Raw genomic sequence first — 22,179 nt, forward strand, 5'->3', positions numbered from 1 at the left:
CTTGATCTAAATCCTAGACAGTCTCAAAAAAAGTACTTTATTTCTAACATCACCTTAGTTTCATTTATGACATATTTCTCATTTCAGCTGCTTGAAATACTTTCAACACTGAAAGAAAAAGTACATGATGAGCTCTCCTTGATTTTCTTGGCTTTGTTTTAAACTAAAAAGAAGAACCAAGCATCTTCCCTAAATCCTATAATTCAAAATTTAGGTCTGATTAAAAAAGGAGAGATCAAATGGACAGCAGAAAGTATGGGCATTGTTTAAAATGAGGCATTTTTTATTAAAAACAGAAGGAAAATCTCTACAAGCATTTCTCAACTGTAACTTGCCAAAGATCAATAGATAGATATAAAATACAAACATTTAACTCCATTTTGGTGCATAGAGTAATAACTACATAAGAACAAAAGACAAGATTCAGTTTTCAGGATTCTCTAATATTGAAAATTTTACTTCGAAGCACTTTTGGCTATTTGATAGATGAATGAGATATGCACATCCAAAACGATCAGAGCAGATAGCACAGTGACTAGGTAGCCTTCAAGTTGTCATTTAAGAGACTCAAACAGCAAAGAATACAACCAGCAAGGCAGCTGGATGCACAATTTATTTCCAGTTTCTTTTCTCATATTATAGACTATTTGTCATAGCAGCAATATTCATTATATTTGGAGCAGCGAAACGACAAAAACATCATCATGCTGTAATTGGCCTGGGGGATGCTGGCATTAGGGCATGTCGGTTCTTTCAGTCAGAGGAAGATTGTGGCTCATTCCTCCAGTGATCCCCACCTAAAAACAGCTCTGCAGTCAAGAGCTCCTACACCTTTGTTATAGCTATTAGTCTATCCTGTCAGGCTTAGATATCCTAAAACACAGTAAGCAAACTGAAAACAAAAAACCCTACTGGATTCTACTCTGGCTTGTAACGAATTGTGGGGTTTATAAGCAATTACAATTAAATCATTTTGTGATGAAACGTCTATCGAGAGGCACCATAGGAACAAAAACAGCAGCATAATTCAATTTGTTTTCTCACTAAAGATACATTGTTGATCAGTATTTTTCAAAATAAGGCCTTCTACCCTTGTGTCTTGTAAAAGACAAAGGACATTTCTCTAACCTCATTAAGTTCATAACAAAGACCAGAAGGAATACTGTCTTCAGTTTTCAAAAGATGACATATGGTGTGTTCCACAGGATTGTCAGAACTAATCTCTGAAATCTTCACCTTAAATTGGCTGACAACTGTGCTAAGCTAAATTTATTTTTGTATTAACCCTTAGGAACACAAGCACTTTCCAGATTCCCAGCAAGTAGTAAAACTAGTAACCTTTGCAATTCCATTTTGCTGTTCATCTGAAAGCCTCAAGGCAGCATATACATGCCAATCTTCAGAATATCCAGGAGGAGAGATACTAAAGCCACTTTAAAGACAGAAACATACAGTAACAAATAGAATAAATTAGATGGCAAGATAAGATTGCAATTCAAGGACAAACCTATGGAGCTAATTTCCCAAGATCTAGCTCGTAGCTGCAGACAGTCTTGCCATTAAAAGAAGTATTTACTAAATGTTTCCCAGACCCACTACAATATTGGCATCAGCCAGTTTGAAAACTGAAAACTACTGTTTTCACATTCATAGAAAACCATCCACACAAGGCACTCACTCCAGTCTTGTTGGCTTTATGAAAGCTGTTCTGGTCAGGACCCAGAAATATATTAATTTCAACACTTCTATTCATGGACATCAAGAACTTGATGAAACCTGGAAGGCCTCTGCCTCACTAGAGAATCAAATTGCTATTGACCTGAGCAAGGGCCTTAAAGTGAGATGCTCAAAAATATTAAGCAACTTGTTTCCCCTACCCACACCCCCCAATCTATAAATGGATAAAAGACCATTCTGTACTTCACGGATCCTCTGAGGGAAGCTGATTAAATACCAAGATACTCAGTTATTACAGCCAGCAGCCATGTAGACAGGACAGGACTTTAGTAAAAGAAAAGTTTTTTTATTAAGTGCAGAGTCACCAGGTAAAACTTCTTTCATCATTTCAGATGGTCTCTTCTAGCTTTTGCTGAAGGTTGTTGCTAGCACTACTCTGTACAGCATGTGAGGCTATCTAAAAAGATCAATAAGATCAGTGAATGCTACCAAAATCAGTTTTAACAACACATCCAGACTTATATTTCTCAGAAAGTAGACAACGCAGGCATTCTTTGTCTTCGTAGCAGAGAACAGAAAAGCTTACATCTCTAGAAATCATTTCCCTTTAATCGTTTCTTGATCAGACATAACAGTGTCCCTCAACTCCATCTAGAGAAGTTGCCTTAACCCCTCCTAGATTTTCTTCGCATTAAGGCATATCACAACATACTACTGTTCCAAGGTGAGGTGAGGTGAGGTGTTTTTCTCACTAAATATTTAACTAGAAGAAAAGAAAAACGGTTTTGGAAGCAAAGAATATCTGTTGTCCCTAAGATACTGTTTTCACTCAACCATAATTTAGAGATTTCTACACATCGTTATCACAGAATCACAGAATGTTAGGGGCTGGAAGGAACCTCGGAAGATCATCTAGTCCAACCCCTCTGCCAGAGCAGGACCACCTAGAGTAGGTCACACAGGAATGCATCCAGGCAGGTTTTGAATGTCTCCAGAGAAGGAGACTCCACAACCTCTCTGGGCAGCCTGTTCCAGTGCTCTGTCACCCTCACAGTGAAAAAGTTTATCCTTCCATAAACTTAACTCCTCGCAGCTTCTTCCTAGCCATATTTCCATAAACAGCTACAACTCATACTTATTTTTTATCTGCATGTTCATCGTGCACAACTGTAGTGTTAGAAATCACACACCATCTGGGTATGGCTTTTTTCTTTAACTTACTACTGTTTATTATGGCTAACAAGAATTTGCCTCTGCATTCTCCCCAAGCTGTGAATGTGTTTATTCAATCATGATACATAAAGATCATTTCAGAGATAATCTCAGATTCAGCAAAAGTATAGGCATTCATTCCATGAATGAAAAAAACTTCAGCTGGTATTGTTCAGGCAACAATATAAACTTACATACAGTCTTTGGGAGACATTGCTCAGATTCTCCGTGAATAGTCTTCAGAGCCAGAGACTCTATCATGGACCAAAAAGTAAGCTTGCAAGCTCCTCTAGGCAGAGAGAAGAAACAAAGAAAATACTCAAGTCCCTTTTATATCACTTACACATAATACACAAGTGAAGAAGCAAAAATAACACCAGTATAAACCCTTCATCTAGCAGTTCATCACTTCCATTGCAACTGCTAAAGCAAAGACTTTTTGTCAGCTTCATATTGATCGCAGATGGAAATGGGTTAACCATTTTCCCCTCACAAAGATTCTCGCCATGAAGCTGCAAGCATCTCTTTGTGATACAAGTTACTTTGCTCAACATCAGAAAAGAAGCTTTAGCTCCAACAGTCCTGAAAATTAGGCCTTTAACTTCATTGTGCCACGGCCTATATTCAAAACTCGCTGCACTCAAAGGAATTAGAAATGTCAATCTACTGTTAAAAACGATCTGCTGATTTGGGGGGGGGGGGGGGGGGTGGGGGGCAGGTTGCAGCTGTACAGTCATAATAGCATAGGTATGTCTAGGTATTTGTAAAATTTATTTCAATTCCATAAAATTAATGGTGACCTTTTGCAGTAGGTTAGTATAAGTTCGATATCTATACACTTTCTTACAGAGCTCTGCAGAGGCATTCTCGAAAGAAATACAGACATTATGGCTGAAATTCACATCATCAGAATACATGAAGCATTACACCTAAGAATACTGTAAGGTTGTAAGATCAGACAGGTACAGTTGGCCTATAATTAATATCATTGCAATGACAAGCGTATGCATGTGTGTATACATACAAAATTACTTATATGCATAAACATTTATATCTTACATAATATTAATTTACATATAAAGTAATATGCAATATAAATAATTCTCTCCTACAACGATAATGGTTTCCAGTTAGACCTCATACACAGTAAAAGCTTATGCCTGTGACAAAACTTGTATAACCACATTTATGCTAAATCAACACTATAACACTGTATCAGCCAAGCATTTGGGAGTCATCAGGCCCTAGGTTCTCAAACACTTTTGAATCCAAGATTGTTTTACATCAACTATATTGGCAAGCGTTTTGCTTTTAAAGCAGAGTCTTGACCTTTCCAGGGCAACAAAACTTTCTACTTGTACATTGTCATTTTCAAATATAGGCAGAAATAGTCCTTTCTGTAGCAGATTCAGAGAGGTATTCCAGTTCATTTTTAAGTGAAATACATCCTATTTTCCCAAGCAAAGCAGTGAAACACCAAGGGTAGGGGAAATGGTTACTGCTGGCCTTCAGTAAGATGACGTCTACTACGTGAAGCTACATAGCTGGCCAGGGTCTAGGTGTCCCAATACACGTTCGGGACAGCCTCCAAAAGGTACAAAGAGTGATAAGGTATTTTTTCAACAGCATGTGTTGGCCCTAGTTTACACAAACTTTCCTGATGGTTTCAGTGGCCCAATTGATTTTACAGTGCAAGTCTTCTGGCCACATCCTGGTAGGCTCAGGCTCCCAATATGTGTTCAGCCCTGTCTCTTTAGGAGGTGAAGCAGCTCTCTAAAACAACAGTACACTCTTGTACAAACATGTAACTGCTGGAAACAGATGGCCCAGCACAAGAGGACACTCTCACCCCTCCCTCACCACATTTCCAAACTTTGATCTTTTAGCAAAAGTTCATCTTCATGACCATAACATATTGAGAGTTGTCCTTGATGACTGCAAAAGAGCAGGACAACACACACACCTGCTGCCTTCTCTTGTCTTTTGATTCAACAAAACTTTAAGTAAACCTTATCATTTAAATAATCATGACATTAACATGAACACTTGCCACCACTATGTCGCTTACCCTTCTTGTATCCCCACTAGTTCCATTTAACTTATGGCATCTCCGACATGAGGAGTGTTTATTGCTTTGTGTTTGCTCTCCAACATGATTGAGCCGTGCTTATGAGCATTTAAAATAATAATTGCATACTTGTATAAATTGCCACAGAGACAATTCAGGCACAACTGCTTTTCTTCAGTGCATGTAAAAAAAAAAAATCTCACTTCACTTTGCTGGTATTTGGAAAATGAGACATAGCATTGAGCACAACAGGAATTAGGAAAAAAAAAAAAAAAAGATAGATATTGAAGTCCCTGTCTAAAAACTTCAGGACCCAGGATCAAATTTTCATGCCTAAGTCTGTTCCTATCTGAACCAACTCTCTAGTAAAGGGAGAAAACAATTAAAGGAAGCTCATGAAGTAGCCATCCTTGAATTTTTGGTTCAACTTTTATTATTTATTTCCCATTATTTGGGGTTGAATTAGCTTTACATTTACAAGATGTAGACATCATTGGGCCTAAACTAGAAATCACATCTGATCAGACCTCAAGTATCACAAACAAAATCAAGTCCCTAACATTTTTCTAGGGGAGTAAGTTTTTGCATGGAAAATAAGTAAAAATTTTAGTAGCTCCAGTATCACCCAATATTTTATATAAATGATGGCATACATTAATGGGACACAAGCTTTCCAAAGAGTTCACGATAGAAGCATTTCAGCATTCATGCATCAGTGTTTCAAACTCATTTCTAGTAGCATCACAACTAATTATTTTTTATGCTTTCCATCAGACTATGAAGAATTGTGCTGGCTTAATTTGGGCTTTTTCTAAAGCAAAGAACCTGATAAAAAAGTGGATATTTTGATCTATGTGAACATAAAACTAGACAAAATGATGATGAGACAGTTAAGGTGATACAGACTATTAAATTAACCTGCCTCAACAGCCCATGAGGAACAAAAGCTGGGCTATCAAAGTCAGCTGTAATTGTTTAATGTGGATGAAAACTAACAACTCATAACTGACCATGTAACTCACAGTTAGTGTGCAAATCTTAAAGTCCAATACCTGCATGAGATATATTTTGAAGATCCAAAAATCTGGTTTTTGCAGCAAATGTTTAGAGATATGGTGTTTAAATGATAGTTTAGCATCTTAGAAATACTGACTCAGAATTTTAACATCTTAATATGCTATTGTACTAAACACCCTAGTATTTTCAGAGAATGGGAAAATGTTTGCTTAATTTCCTGAGACGTTATAGATTAAGACATCAAAATTGCATGGAAAAGCATAACTGTGCCCCCTTGTGTGCATTAGTAACATCATCATATGACAGGTCTTGAACACACTACATGATTTTCTGCCAGCTTAGTTTTCAGTTTATGAAACTTTATATAGAATTTAGTTAACTCTGGGAATAACTCCATAATCAGCAGCACAAATGTGACAGATAAGAGGCAGCAAAGGGAGATGCACCGTAGGCCAGCCCTCCATCCCTACCGCTCATGAGCGCTGTTTGCCCATGATACCCTCCAACACTGCTCACAGGCAGAAGAAATTAAAAAGTTGAATTTAAGCTGAAGGGAAGAACAAAGTACAATATGCCTGCAGCACATGACTCATTCAATATCACTGCCCTCAGGCCAGCAACGTTGGGGAACATTGCCACAGGCAGTGTTTAATGGCATCTTTAATATGCTTAGCATAAGCTTTTTTTTTTTAATTGGCTATACTACAGAAACGTTTTTAATTAATAATAATAGGTAACAGTCTCCAGAACTCCAAAAAGTCTTCCCAAATAACGAGACGAAGTTGCAGTGACAGCCTGTGAGCTTTTCTAACGCAGTGAAATAAGGTAACTCAGGTGTAAACGGAAAATAACATTGTCTACAGTGTTCTGTTCTGTCCACAGGCAGATGTACTCCTCAGAAGTGAGCTATTAATGGCCTTCAGGCAAATTTGTTCCCTGTTCAGAGTCACATGACTAAATATCACGTAGATTAAGTCAAAACCAAAAGTTACTGATTCTTTCTGCTTTTAAACAAGCTAATTTTGAGGCATAACATGGATGAACAGAGTACACAGTCTGTCTGAGTACAGTACTGGAGTTCTTTTTGTAGATAAGCTAGATACCCTTCCCTCTCACAAATAATAATAAAAAAAGGATTTCCAATTTAGACAACAAGGTTTAATTGCACAAAATTAATTACACTGCAGATGTCGTCTGGATTTCTGTAAGGCCTTTGACAGTCTCCCACAACATCCTCCTCTCTAAAACACAGAGATATGGATTTGATGGGTGGAATGTTCAGTGGGTGAGGAATTGGTTGGATGGTCCAACCAATTCAACCAATTTCTCACCCACCGAACACTCCACCCATCAAGAGGGTAGTGGTCAATGGCTTGATGACAAGACATAGATCAGTGAAAAGTGGTGTTCCTCAGGGGTCCATACTGGGACCAGAGCTGTTTAATACCTTCATCAATGACATAGGCAGTGGGATCAAGTGCACCCTCAGCAAGTTTGCAGATGACACCAAGCTGAGTGGTGCACTCAACAAGCCTGAGGGATGGGATGCCATCCAGAGGGACCTGAACAAACTTGAGATGTGTGCCTGTGTGAACCTCATGACGTTCAACAAGGCCAAGTGCAAGGTCCTGCACCTGGGTGAGGACAACCCCCAGTATCAATACAGGCTGGGGGATGAAGGGATTGAGAGCAGCCCTGACAAGACCTTGGGAGCACTGTTGGATGAAAAACTGAATATCAGTCAACAATGTTTGTTTGCAGCCTAGAAAGCCAACTGCACCCTGGGCTGCATCAGAAGAAGCATAGCCAGCAGGTCGAGGGAGGTGATTCTCCCCCTCTGCTCTATGATTCTAAAAATCATGTGTCCAATACTAAGCAAATGAAAGATAACCACCACAACAACAAGGTTTAGGAAGGCAGGAAATAGTTTGTTCCCTCCCTCTCACCACCAGAGTATTTATACTCTTGGCACAGTGTGACAGAGCAGTACCTTAAAACAATAAGTAGGATACAATTGCTTTAAAACATATTTCAGTACTGACTAGGTATGACTAGGGCACAACCTCAAGTGTTGGTGTCCAAATTATTGGTCTACCCAAGAAAGAAGTCTTTACAGATGATTGCTTGACCTTTGTAGGAGGTTAAAGAACATGTTAGACCCTTTCCCACTCACATACTCTGTTCTCGCTATATCTGGTTTTCTGGTTATCATAACTGATAAAAACAAAGAACTGCAGGTTAAACAGTGTTCCCAGTTATAGAAGTAACATTGCAAATATTGGGATTAAGGCAATGAATAGAGACTTGTAGGTCCCCAAATTTTCAAAGATAGTACCTAGAAATTGTGAGAACACATGTAAGTGTGTTCTCATATACCGACATACGCACACAAGAGTGTAAATGTGATGCCTAAAACACCATCTGAGTTTCAGAAGTAATAGGATGTGACCTTTAAAAAGGAAGAAAAAATTTCTGAAAAATTATGTGTAACATTGAAAATACATTACCAAGCTACAGACACGGTAACTGCATTAGGTAACCAGTATATTCTCTTTTCTATGTATATGACCTGTATAGTTTCTCCAAAGACACTCACCTTGCTGTGGGCATAAGTTGTTCCCCTGTGCTGTGCGACCAACAGCGTGTGCTGATTCAGGAGTTTCATTTGAGACACACAGACCCACAGAAACCAGACCTAACTGTGTCAGATAGGCTGCTTTGGGGCTTACACCAGGCTGCTTTCAATCTCCCTGCTTTTACCTTCCCCATTCCAGCAACCACTATAAAGGGAAAAGAATGTAAAAGGAGAAAAATCCTGAAGCCTACAAAAGAAAAATTAACAAAATACCAAATCTAGGTCTGCAGAAGAGCAGGCAGAGCCTCATTGCCACAAATGGAAGAGTCTGAGATACATTCAGTCATCCTAAATATTAGGAAAGATAGGCTTTGCTGTCTAAAATACTTCCACTCCTATTACTATGAATAAATATTGTATTTTAAGAATCTGTTCAGACAAAATGCATGGAAATTATTTTTGTAATCAGATCTTGAAATGTTTGGGGTTTTTTCCCGTATTGATTCAAGAACTAACATAGGCTTCCTCACGTAAAATATCAGATGTTCACATGTATTACTCAGCTGACATTAGAAATGCTAAAAAAGTACTGAAATAGAGGCAGCTATTGAGCTACATCAAGAGAAGCTTAAAAACCTATTTCAACATATAATGGAGAGTTTTAGCATATTGAACAAACTTTTAAAATCCCATTCTTGTGCTGTTTGCAGAAAAAAAGAAGTCACAAATTACTCCCTGCAGCCAAAGAGTCTGTTCTGATAAGAGTTTTATGCAGCTAAGCATGATTTAAGATGGAATAGTATTTTTCCATATAATTTGCCATTTCTCCCATTCTCCCTCCACCCCAGAAGTTCATTTTTAAGCAAACCAAGAGAAGTAGTTTTCTCTTAAATTGGAATTTAAACACTCATCATTACAACTCTGTTAAGTAAGACTGCAAGCACAAAATACTAAGTCGGGAAAAATGTGTTAGAAGAAAAAAAAAAATTAAAACTGTTTAGTTTTCAGGTAGCATCTTCACTTGAATTGCCTTTTTTAAAAAAATGAAAACTCTCTAACTCCTGAAAATCCAGTCTGTAAATACAGCCAGTCTGTTCAAGGATCTCCAGTCCCCTATTGGCACAATAATTCTCTTTTTTTCATGATCCTCCAGCTTCCAATGCATGCCACCTATCCAGTCTCAACTTCACTGTTTTCAATCATTAATAGTGTTAAACATCCTTCAAAAATAGATGAATCATGCATCTGCATGGATTTTGAAGTAGAAGGTTGACTCATTATTAGGTCATTAGGTGTTCCTCCTCTCCGAAAATCCTGACACTTTACTGGGTCTAGGCCAAAGTTAAATGATCTCTTACATTAGTCAAGGAATCACAGTTAGCACTTCTAAAGCAAGTCCTTTGACTCCTCTCCTCCTTATGAGGATCAGAATATACCAGCTATACACTAACACTGTTCATTATTTACCCCGGAAGCTGGTTTTCTCATCTTTATTTTCCTTAAAACAATTGTAAATTGATAAACCATGTCCCTGTAATATGAAACAAATCCTATTCTCATTTCCCTTTAAAGCAAAAATCTCCCTTAAAAGGCAGGTAATGACATAGCTACCCGTTCTCTCTTCTCCCAGATAGAGAAAAACACTTCAAGGCAAAAATACACACGTAAATCAGACATTTAGGGTCTATGCAATATCTCTGTTGTATGGGAGAAGGACAGGCAGAACTGTCTGATTCTCAGGAGCGTCTTAAATGAAGAAAAGACTTGTCAGATTGCCAGCGGCTGCAGGAGGAAGACCAGACACTCTCCTCATACGAAACGTAAGGAGAGTTAATGTCCCATAAACAGCACATATTAAGGACAAAGCTATAAAGTAACTTTAGGTAGGGACATATTTGGGTAATCCAACAATGATGTAATGTTACAATCAATAACTAAGCAATATTCCAGCATGCAAACTCCATTGAAACACATTTTAATGCCAAAATATCTATCTTTATTCTGAGTAACCCCATTAACATATGGGAGTTCAGCATTTACTTCATCTTCAGCATTTACTGTATTGTAATATTCCCTTTTAATAACAGGATTTGAAATGCAGCATAGACTATATATCCTTCCTCAGATAATATTTTGAGAACCTTCAAGTATTTTTTCCTGCCTGTCAGCTGGTAATAGAACTTCCTTCAAAGGCTCTTTGTAGGTCTAAAGTCATCAGACCTACAAATGGTTATATTGCATGACCTAAAGCATTCTTATGCAACCACAGATTCCTCACACTTCTCTTTCCTCTGCAGGTCATACCACTTACAGTGTTACAACTATCCCTTAAAATGGTCTGTGCTTCTTTTAAAATACATTTTCCATGGAGAAAAGCCTCAAATTGAGAATTAAAGAACCTCTGAGAACCAACTTCTCTCTTTGGATTAAGAGGCAAAGTATTTCAGCAAACACTTTTTACTAAATTGTCTCCATGTTTTCTCAGTGAAACTACAGCAGCCACAGTGGGCAGCCAGCTTTCGCTTCTGGAAATAGCCCTCGGCGGGCTTCTGCTCGAAGGATTCCGCAGCATCAAGGCGGCGCAGCAAGGCAGGCAGACATAAGAAGAGCTCATTGGTTTCAAGGGGCAGAGCAAAGCGTTTCAATTGCTATGTTTGAGTAGTAAAACACAAAGGATATTGCTGAAGGAAAACGAGGGGAACATTGATATAGAGGAAGGTCAAAGAACACAAACTGATATCTCAGAGAGGAGCAAAGACAATTTTTCTTAATGCCATGTTAATAAGGGTGGAATAGATACAAATACTGTTTGCAGCTCATATAAAAAAAATTGCGTGCAATACTTGGTAAAGTGGTAGGTATAAAGGTTTTGCTTATGCTTTTTTCCAGGATAAAACGTGAAGTCAAAAACCTTTTGTAAGATATCTTCATAAAATGCAAAGTCAAAAACCTTTTGTAAGAAAGCTTCATCAACATTAAAAAGATGTAAAAGTATGACATTCTTCTAGTACAGAGAGCAGCTAAAAAGGTAGTAACCCTCACCTCCTGAACATCACTTTTTGTTACTTGATAGCAAATCCCTGTGAAAAATACATTAAACAATATTAGCATAGAGCTCCCCACTTCGCAGAGAACAGAATCTCCTCATGGTGACTAGAGCAAGCTAGAAGAAAAATGATGTTGCAAAAGGTGACCTCTGAACAGTTTTATAGAGAAGTGATAATATAAACCTATTCTCCCAAAAGAGAACAGCACAAGAATTGCATTTATAAGCTAAAGAGGATTAGTTCAGTTGTCCTACAGCAAGGAGAAAGTATTTTGTTTAAAATTAAGAAACTACAAATTAAGAAATATGATTACATTAAGCAGAATTCAGTTTTGTATGACCTTTCCCATCGACAACAGGCTATGAGTAATCTATAGAAACACCAGTCTTGTCACATCAAGCAGTGCATAGCAGCATTAATGCTGAAGACCTTCAAGACTCCCTAATGATAGATGGTTACGTTACGGTAGCACTAGTTAGCATGCAGAGTACCAAAATCCCTTGAGAGTCAAAATATTCCCACAAATGTATATCACTGATTACAGTTTTATAAAGTAAACACAACAGACTTCTTACAAACAAATTGAGCAATTGAAGGCAGTCTTCAATTTTATTCAGTAATCAGGTTGATTTATTTTTTAGAAGCAGTAAGAGTACAAATTCACACCAGTTTTAGTCAATAAAAAGCTGCTTTTATAGTCTATAGAAATGCTAAACTTGCAGGCTTTGAGGATTTATACATAAATCAAGTTGAAGCTCAAAAATAGGCAAAGTATTCTTTCATTCCTGCTGAAAAATATGTAAGTCTTTGAGCCAAGTTGACTGGTGGTTGTTTTTTTTCCCGTAAATTTAAACATTCATATTTTCCTGAAACTTTCATGTTAAAAATTTTAGTTATTTAAACTTCCTTTTTTCTTTCACAGTTACAACCCCTCAGCAGCATGGTTTTCCTATCGCTTATTTTTTTCTAGAACAAAAGAGCTTTGTTAAGGGATGTTTGGGAGCAGCAGCCACCTCCAGCAGCTCCAGCCCAGGATCCTCCCACCCAGCCCCTGGAGCCCAGCCAAGTGCCCTGGGTCTCTGTCCAGGCTGAGGGACACAGCTGCTGCTTTCCCGATGGCAGGTTCAACCAGTAGTGAAGCTGCGGATGTATGGCAGAGACATGCACAGACACAAACACTCACACACACACGTGCACAGGACTCTGACATGGCCGGTCACACTGGCTGCCACAGACAAGGCACTGCCTTCAACAGCACCTACGTACAGGACTCATAAAACACAAGCCCAGACGGCCAAGTCCCCTTCTCCTCTGTGGCTGCTGGAGACGGGAGGTCACTAGGGACAGTGCGCACACACGACACTCTCTAGGTTCACAATTGCACAGACATTTGGGGATCCCACGAGTACCAGCACAGCTCCTCTGTCCCTTCCACAACCCTGCCCAGATCCTGGGCTCTCTTACCTGCCCCATGGGTCCCCTACTCACCGGCTGCTCCTGCATGAGGTTTGATAGGGTAGTGACTACACACTCACCTCCGCAGCAGCTGGCACCAGGGACACAGGCTGCGACCCACAGTACCGCTCCAGCCACTAACGCTGAGCCACTCACTCACCTCACTCCACTTCCACCCCAGTGGCTGGGACCAAGTCCCCCACTCACTCCAGTGGGTGGCACAGACACCCCACTGGCTCCAGTAGCTGACACCACAGGCCAGGGATGCCCACACCCCTGGTGTGACTCCAGCTGCTGGCCCCAAATCCACTCTGCCCCCCCCAGCAGCTGACACCTAGTCCTTGCAGCGCTCACACACAAGTGAGATTACACAGAGAGATCATTAAGAAAGGATTTATTCAGAAGATCGACAGACTGTGGTGATCAGGCACAGGGCTCAGTCAGACAAGCATACTGATCAGCTCTGTTTTACATGTGACCGACCCCTTTTGTACCCCTTTCTGTCTATTCCCCCTTTGTTCCTCCCTGATCCCCCTGCACATTCCCGCATCAGTTTGTGCAGTGCCACCGACTCCCTGCAATGTCCTGGACCCTCAGGTTTGCAATCTTATCAATTGTAAAGCCCTGGTTTGCCTGCAGTTTCCTGATATTCCCTTAATTTTTGTTTGTTTCTTGTCTTTGTCCCATTAGGTTTTTCCATCAGGTCTGTGTCTCTATTTTGGTTATTGCTTCCCTCTTCTCCTTTTCATGACATTGACAAGGTCCTTAACTGGATAATCTTACAGAAATAAACATTGCCACTTTCCCCACACTCTTCACTAGTTAGTGTGACATACCAATACATACTCCAAACATACAAACTTCTAATTGAATTTAAATGAAATCAAGTAAAAAACACACTTCAAAAGTATCCATGGATAAATTGCCATGGGAGGTCTCTCACCTTCCATTCTTGCTTATGGTGTGCTCAGGCAAGGACTGCATTCATACTCATGTATAGAATTTGTACTCCCTGCATTTTCAAAGTGGCTCCATTTTATTTCAAAGAATCCTTCAGAGAGGAAAGTTACACTCAGTGTGAGTAAAGGGTGCTTTCAGCTCAAAAGACAAGGCAGAATATACTGCAATAAGCCAATCTCAGAGAAAAAAAAATAGTCTAGATTGTTAGCCAAATGCTTGATTTGGTTTCTGGACTATCTTTCTGTAAGGAGAAAAAAAAACATTACACTTTTTCCAACTTCGAGGAGAAGTTTGCAAGCCAATGATATAGTGGCTTCACTTTCTTTTTAAACCACTAAAAATGTAGAAAGTTTTTGGTCAAATGTAGCATGATTTTCAAAGAAACCTTATTGTTTCTTTCTCTCATATTCCAATAGTTAGAGTTAAGTGCCCAGCTAACTCTCCCTACCATGCAACGAAAGGCAAGATCAGTCTCTGCAGTAGTACTACACATCAGTGCTTAAAACTTCCACAGCACCAACTCCACTACAAAATTTAGAACAAATGGTAAATGAGAGGATTTTTCCTAAACCATTTTAATTTAGCAGTAGCAAGAACATACTGGCCAAGGATAGCCAGGAAGTGTAACACTGTGGGCAATGAAAAAAAGTACTAAAGAGAAGAATCGGCATCATTAAAGCTGGAAAAAGAGGGAAAACTTGACATGTTTGGAATTCTCAACTCACCTCCATAGCTCCAGAAAGAGTTTCCAGACTTCAAGTGCCTTATCTCCTTAAGAGACTAATTTAATTCTCCCTCCTCCTAAAAGGACTTAATGCCTTTTTTTTCCCCTGTAAAGTTCAGAAACAGTTAGAAGGACACAAGAGACTATGCTTAAAATTTATTACATTCGGTAACAAAGAAATTATATCCAATGTTCCAAACCAAAATTATTTGAATTAGAGGATGTAGAGTGAAGCTTTTGTCAGTGTTAATCAAGGTAACCAACTACTAGACCAGCTCAATACTCCAAGGCTTCTACAATGCACCCAACAGATAGAACCCACACTGGCTCAACATACGCATTTTAGCCTAAAAGAGACATTTTCTTACAAACATACCTGAATCATCCCAGCTGTGCTTAACACAGATTTTGTGTTAGAATTTAATTTCTCCATATGCAAAGAATTTGATATAACACTGTTGGAAAGATTAACTTTTCCCCCAATCTCAACCCCTCCTAGGAAACTACACATATGTGGTAGTTCATACACGTTACCAAAAAGTTGCTTCAAGTATCAGTGTTTCACAGCAATTATACTTTACCAAATATTCTGCAGCTTCTAATTAAGTCAGGCACTTTTTATGAAGAAAGGCTTCCCCCTCGCCCCCACCTTAAAAACCACATCTAATGAATTCTACCTGCTTACTGATGAGTTTGACACTATTGGAAAAATAAGACAGCTGATTTAGGAAATACAAAGTATTCACACTAGGGAGGTATACATCATTAAGCATTTTTTGTTTCTTAATCTGTTCTTCATGTCCTGTAGATAGAACAATTCTGCCACCTAGAGTAAAATCCAGGAGCAAGATAAAAAGATTTCGATGAACATGCACTATCTGCTCAACTAATTTGAAATGGAAGAGATACCTTCTGTAGCAGATAATTAAATGCAAATATTATGGGTTTATTATTTTTTTTAAATCATACTACAAAATACTTAGTAGGCTGCTTGCTATCAAAATCAGCAGCATTGTCAGAGAACTAGGTGAAATATATGATAAATACAGTTGAGATCATTTACATTTTTATTGGCCCTTTCACTACACACATCTCCAAGTATTTCCAAAACTTCACAAAGTAGTTATCCATTTCCCCATATAAATGTGATAGAATTCCCTTAACAACGTTTTAAATTAGGAATTAGTCTATTTGGGTAAATCAGGAAATAGTAACATAATTTAACAGAAAAATAGTACAGGTTCATATAGATATATAGATATTGATCTCACATTTCCAAATATTTCTATTTCTGAGGCCAAAAAATGCTGCCAATTGATATGGGAAACACTGTCCTTTAGGTGGGAGGCAAAAAGTGAGGTAATGGCAAGGCAAAGCAATTCCTTACAAAAAGCTGACGATCTTTATATAAAAGCTAGGATTTTAGCACCTTATTAGTATGAACTAATGCATCTACCTCCATTTCTCCAGCTCACAAGGGTGAAGAGCTGATGTCTCCTTGGATATGAATCTGTGGTTTTAAAGATTCAGATAAATTTAAAGCAATAAATCATCCTGCTCTGAGGGTTGAAAGGACATACGCTGAGCTCTTCCACAAGCAGTTATGTCAGAGTACCAAATAGCATGTAATTTTTCCTCTAGTGACGAAAATACATTTGTCATTGTGGTAGAGGGTGATTTACTTCCAACTGAAAATATTACTTTCTCTAGGTTCTCTCTCTCTCAAATAAAGAGCACTCTATGGAGGGTAGGTAAGGTTAATCCCCCGGCTCACCAAGCGCGGGTTGAAAAGGTGTGGCCAAGAATTCCCTTCAGAGGCAGGTTCTGGATGTAACCTCTGGATCACAAAGTCTTTAAGCCAGGAGGGTTTGCCAGATAAAGCATCTGTCTTTTTCACAGTTCTCTTCCTTAAACACCTACTATTCCTGGAGACCACCTAGTGAGATAGCTGGACCTTGGCACAACTCATCATGGCCATCGTCATGTGGTTGTTTTTGTGATAGGAAAAGCATCAAGAATGAATTGTTGCTGGAATTACAAATAGCCTCTGCTTATTGGCAATAATATGTTGCACCGGATGCACACAGCACACTTCATCTGAGGATCTAAGTGTTTTGCAAACCTTAATTAAGCTCTGCACTGCTGTTATGATTCACAGAATGCCATTATCACACCCAAGGGATGCAGGAAAAAAAGCCATTGAAGCAAAGGATAGGGAAGCACACCCTTGAAAGCATAATGACTCTGGTTCCATTTCAGATCGCATCAATCTACGTACATCCCAGCACAAAGTACAGTCAAGAATTACTCAGAACAGAACATTTCATTTTTACATGATTTATGAAGCATAGAAACTTTTAAAAATTACTGTTTTTTTTCCAACCATTCTTTCTTTTCTTGTTACCTGTGAGTATATTATTAACATTTCCCAGTCCTATTATTATTTCTGTTTATTCTGACCTCTTCTATTCCTAATCCTGAGTACCTTCACCTTTCTTTTCAAATCTGATAGTCTTGACCTACTTCCAACCATTTCTCCTTTGAGTATCGCATTTCCTCCCAAAACCCTATCCCTCACGTTCTTTCACTTGATGTTCCCCCCCAGAAGTCAGAGAACATTCTCCTCTCTCAACCTTTACAACATTTCTCAATACTACACTGATCATTTCTGACTCCCTGGGGAGCAAATCACTTTCTATTGCTAGGAACAGGGAGTAAATAGGCATAGTAGAGCAGACAGCAGCAACCAGCATTCATTGTCCTCCACTTCTTTCTTTCTTCTCATCTCCATTCAAGCAGAAACACACAGAAGGATGCGTCCTCAGAGTTTCAATATCTGGTGCATTGACAGGTCTTTATAGTATCAGTCATGGCATCAGCAGGAAGCCAGCATGACTGAGCACCTCTCTGAAGGGCCTGTACACTAACACTCACAGCATGCAGAAGAGACAGAGGCCTGCATGCAGTTGTAGGGCTACGATCAACTTGGGACCATGGAAAACATGGTGGGATAGCTCACACAGCTCAGTTGCTGCAATAGGTGGATACAGGGCACGATGGTGAGAAGGTGAAGTTGCCCGTAATGTAAAAGCACTGCAGGGATGCGATGCACGGAGCTCTGCCTGGGGACAGGTGGTAAGCCAGTTGGCAGCTTATGGGTCAGAATCATCTAGCAGATCAAAATTGGTAATGCTGCAGTGAGTGTCTGCTACCAACCAGCTGATCAGGAGGAAGTATTGGATTTTTGTGACCTTCTTCAAACAACTGAGCCTCACATGATGCACAGGTCCTGGTCCTCATACAGACTTCGACCACCCTAACATCTGATGGAGGGATAACACAGCGAAACACAAGCAATTAAGGATGTTTCAGGAGTGCATTAATGATGACCTTCTGATACCACTGATCAAGCAGCCAACAAAGGGAGATGCTCTGCTGGACTTTATACTTACAAAGAAAGAAGAACTGGTCAGGAGTATTGTGATTTAACCCCCATAGGCAGCTCAGCCCCACACAGCTGCTCGCTCACTGCCGCCCCCCCAGAGGGATGAGGGAGAGAATTAGAAGGGCAGAAGTGTGAGAACTTGTAGGCTGATAAATGCAGCTTAATGAGGGGTGGAAAAAGAGGAAAAACCCCAAGAAAACAAAGAAAAAGTATGCAAGAGCAATCACCTACCACCAGCCAACTGACACCTAGATAGTCCCCAAGCAATAGCAACCCCTGGAAAACTCCTCCCCAGCTTTATTGCCGAGAACAATGTTGTATGGTATAGACTATCCCTTTGGTCTGTTGGAGTCAGCTGTCCTACCTCTCCCAGCCTCTTGTCCACCTCCAATCTACTCACTGTGGGGAACAGAGCAAGAAACAGAGGTGGCCTTGACACTGTGTTACGCTGTTCAGCAATAGCAAAAATATTAGTGCGTTATCAGCATCACTTTGGTCACAAACCCAAAACACAGCACCATACAGGCTGCTACAAAGAAAATTAACTCCATCCCAGCCAGACCCAGTACGGAGGGTGTGAAGGCTGGGGGCAGCCTTGGCTGCAGCAACCATGAGGTGTGGAGTTCAGGATACAGAGAGGAGAGAACAAGGCAAATAGCAGGATCTTGAACTCCAGGAAAGCTGACTTTGGCCTGTTCAGGGACCTGCTTGGAGGAGTCACATACAGTATGGTCCTGGAGGAAAGAGGTGTTCAGGACAGCTGTTGGACTGCCCCTGCCAAGGATCACCTCCTCCAAGCTCAAGAATTGTCCATCCCAATGCACGTAAAGTCAGGACACCTGCACAGAGGAACAGGGAGATCCTGACAAAATTCATCTATCAAAAGGAAGCATAAGAAGAGACGGTAGCAGGGACACGACACAGGACGAATACAGAGACACTGGCCAAGGGTGCAGTGATGGGGTTATGACAAAGCCCATCTGAAGCTGAATCTGGTGAGGGACATGAAAGGCCATAAGAAAGGCTTCTACGGGCATATCAGCAACTTAAGAAAGGCTAGGGGCAGTGTGGGTCTGATGAATAGGAGACAGCATATGGTGACAGATGGCATGGGTAAGGCTGAGGTACACAATGTCTTCTACGTTTTGGTCCTTACTGGCAAGATCTGCCTTTCAGGAATCTCAGGTTCCTGAAATCAGTGGAAAAGTCTGGAGCAAGGAAAACTTACTTTCAGTAGATAAGGGATGCACCTACAAGTGCTGAAGGAGCTGGCCAATGTCATTGTGAGAGCATTATCAATTATCTTCAAAAGGTCATGGAGACTGAGGAAGGTCCCTGAGGACCAGAAGACAGCAAGTGTCACATTTTCCAGAAGGCCAAGGAGGAAGATCTGAAAAACTACAGGCAAACTGACCTCACCTCAAACCCTGGCAAGGTGACAGAGTAAATAATCCTGGAAGTCTTTTCCAAGCACATGAAGGAGAGGAAGGTGGTAAGTCAGCATGAATTTACAAAGCAGGAATTATTCCTGAATGTCCTAATAGCCTTTCAGGAGTGCATTAATGATGACCTAATAAATGATGATGACCTTCCTAATAAAGTGATGAGCTCAGCGGGTGAGGAGAGAGCAGTTGATATGGTTTATCTTGACTTTAGAAATGCTTTTGACAGTCTCTCATAACTTTCTTATAGACATACTGACAAAATACAGACTAGATAAGTGGACAATAAAGTGAATGGAAAACCGCCTGAACTGCCAGGCTCAAACTGGTTGTTGTGATCAGCAGCACAAAGCCTAGACAGAGGCCATCACTAATGTTGTATCCCTGAGGTTGATATTGGGACCAGTAATGTTTAACCTCTTCATTAATGAACTGGAAGATGGGACAGAGCACACCAACCGCAAGTTTGCAGATGATAAACAATGGGGAGGAGTAGCTGATACAGCAGATGAGTGTACTACCACTCCAAGGGACCTCAACAGCCTGGAGAAATGAGCCAACAGGAACCTCATGAAGTTCAGGAAAGGGAAATTTCGAGTCCTGTATTTGGAGAAATAACCCCATGCACCAGCACAGGCTGAGGGGGGAGCTGGAAGGAAAGCAGCCCTGAAAAGAAGGGTCAGAGTATCCTGGTGGATAAGAAATTGAACTTGAGTCAGCACCGTACACTTGAAATAAAGATCAACAGTCTTACAGGATGCACTAGGAAAAGCCTTGCCAGCAGGTAAAGGGAGATGATACTTCCACTGTTGATACACACAGTTAAGTGCTGTGACCAGTCCTGCACTCCCCAGTACAAGTCAGAGCTGGACAAACTGGAGCAGTTCCAGCACAGGGCCATGAGGATGACCAGCAGGACAGGAACATCTGAAGAGTGGCTCAGGGACCTGAGATTGTTTAGGTTGGAGAAGAGAAGGCTCAAGGGGGACCTTATCAATATGTAACAGTACCTGACGAGACCAAGACTAAGCCAGCCTCTTCACAGTGGCACACAGTGAAAGGGCACAAGGCAATGGTCATAAACTCAAACATAAACTCCATTCAAAGAAAATACTGTTTTTACAGAGGCTGATCGCACACTGGTACAGGTTGCCCAGAGACACATTGTGGAGTTTCCATCTGTGGAGATATTCAAAACCAAACTCAACACAGTCCTGAGCAATCTGCTCTAGTTGACCCTGCCTTCAGTAGGGGTGTTAGGTTAGATAGGCTCCAGTGTTTCTTTCCGATCCTAAAAAGTCTTGTGATTCTGTGATCCATGTTCTGGTGACTGAATAACGTGAGAAGAAAACAATTAAAAAAAATAAAACAAACTCTGACTGTTCCCCAATATGTTTTTAAATCAACATATGGAACTAACTGCAATCCACCATCAGGTTAAGCCATCAGTCATCTCACCCAGAATAAGATCTCAGAATACTTTTGAAACACTACGTGGGCTTACTGAGCACACCGAGTTCCAATGAAGTCAAGCTACAAGACTCTTTTTCAAGAAAGGAAACACAAATTCCAGAAACAAGGACTATGCCTTAGCAAAGTACCTACGTTGTCTCCAGCTAATGAGCAGCAACGACAGGATAAGCTTGAACATGCCCCTCTCCTATTTGTGTGTACTCCATTTATAGAGGTTTCTAGAATAACTAACAACACATATGAAATACATATAGAGAACTGTTGAAAAATTTTCTGATGGTTCTGTATCACTTACGCTTTACATTCTCAGTACATTTGTGTCTTTTCCTTCCCCCCATCATGCCACTTTACAAAACTGTCTGTTTAAGATGAAGGAAGGTCAAACCTGCTTTCTATATTATACTCTTTCCTGGCTTTTCATTTTACTTGCCACTCATTTCCCCCCAACCCCCAATAATGAATAGGTTAGCGTATCCTGAAAGACACAGCAGAGTTTAATGTAGCTTTAAAAATCAACACTTCTCTTTGCAAGAGAAAATGCTCGGCTCTCAGAAGAGTTTTATCCCTTAATCTGGTGAATTACTAATATCATCTAGAATTCAGAATAGTACTTTCAATTAACAGAAGCTTAACATTCATTCAACTCCTTGCAGGAAGCCAGTCACTACTGCCTTTATTTTACAGAACAATTGAACTGTCTAATCAAAAGTCACAAAGCAAATAAGTGACAATAAGAACTAGATTTCAACTTCCTGTCTGAAGTTTAACTAAATGTCTTATATCTATTTGTATTCATTAAAGTGAAGATCCAAAGCTACTACCTTTGTCGACACTCACCTTTGAAGGGCCAGAAAACCACAGAAATCTTTTACTTCAAAGTGGTAATAGACAAAATAACAGAATTTTTCACTTGAAAGATTCATTGATCCAAGGTGTTAGTGGGAATTTATATGGATCTTTAGCCATATATTTATATTATACATACGTATGTATGTATACATAAAAACACATACACACAGTTAGCTAAATCAGAGTTTGAAGAAGATAATGTCAATTTTCTTTTAAGGAAGGTTTTTTTTTCCCC

This window comes from Leptosomus discolor, chromosome 4 (genome assembly GCF_034619465.1).
Source record: "Leptosomus discolor isolate bLepDis1 chromosome 4, bLepDis1.hap2, whole genome shotgun sequence".
NCBI classification, from domain to species: domain Eukaryota; kingdom Metazoa; phylum Chordata; class Aves; order Leptosomiformes; family Leptosomidae; genus Leptosomus; species Leptosomus discolor.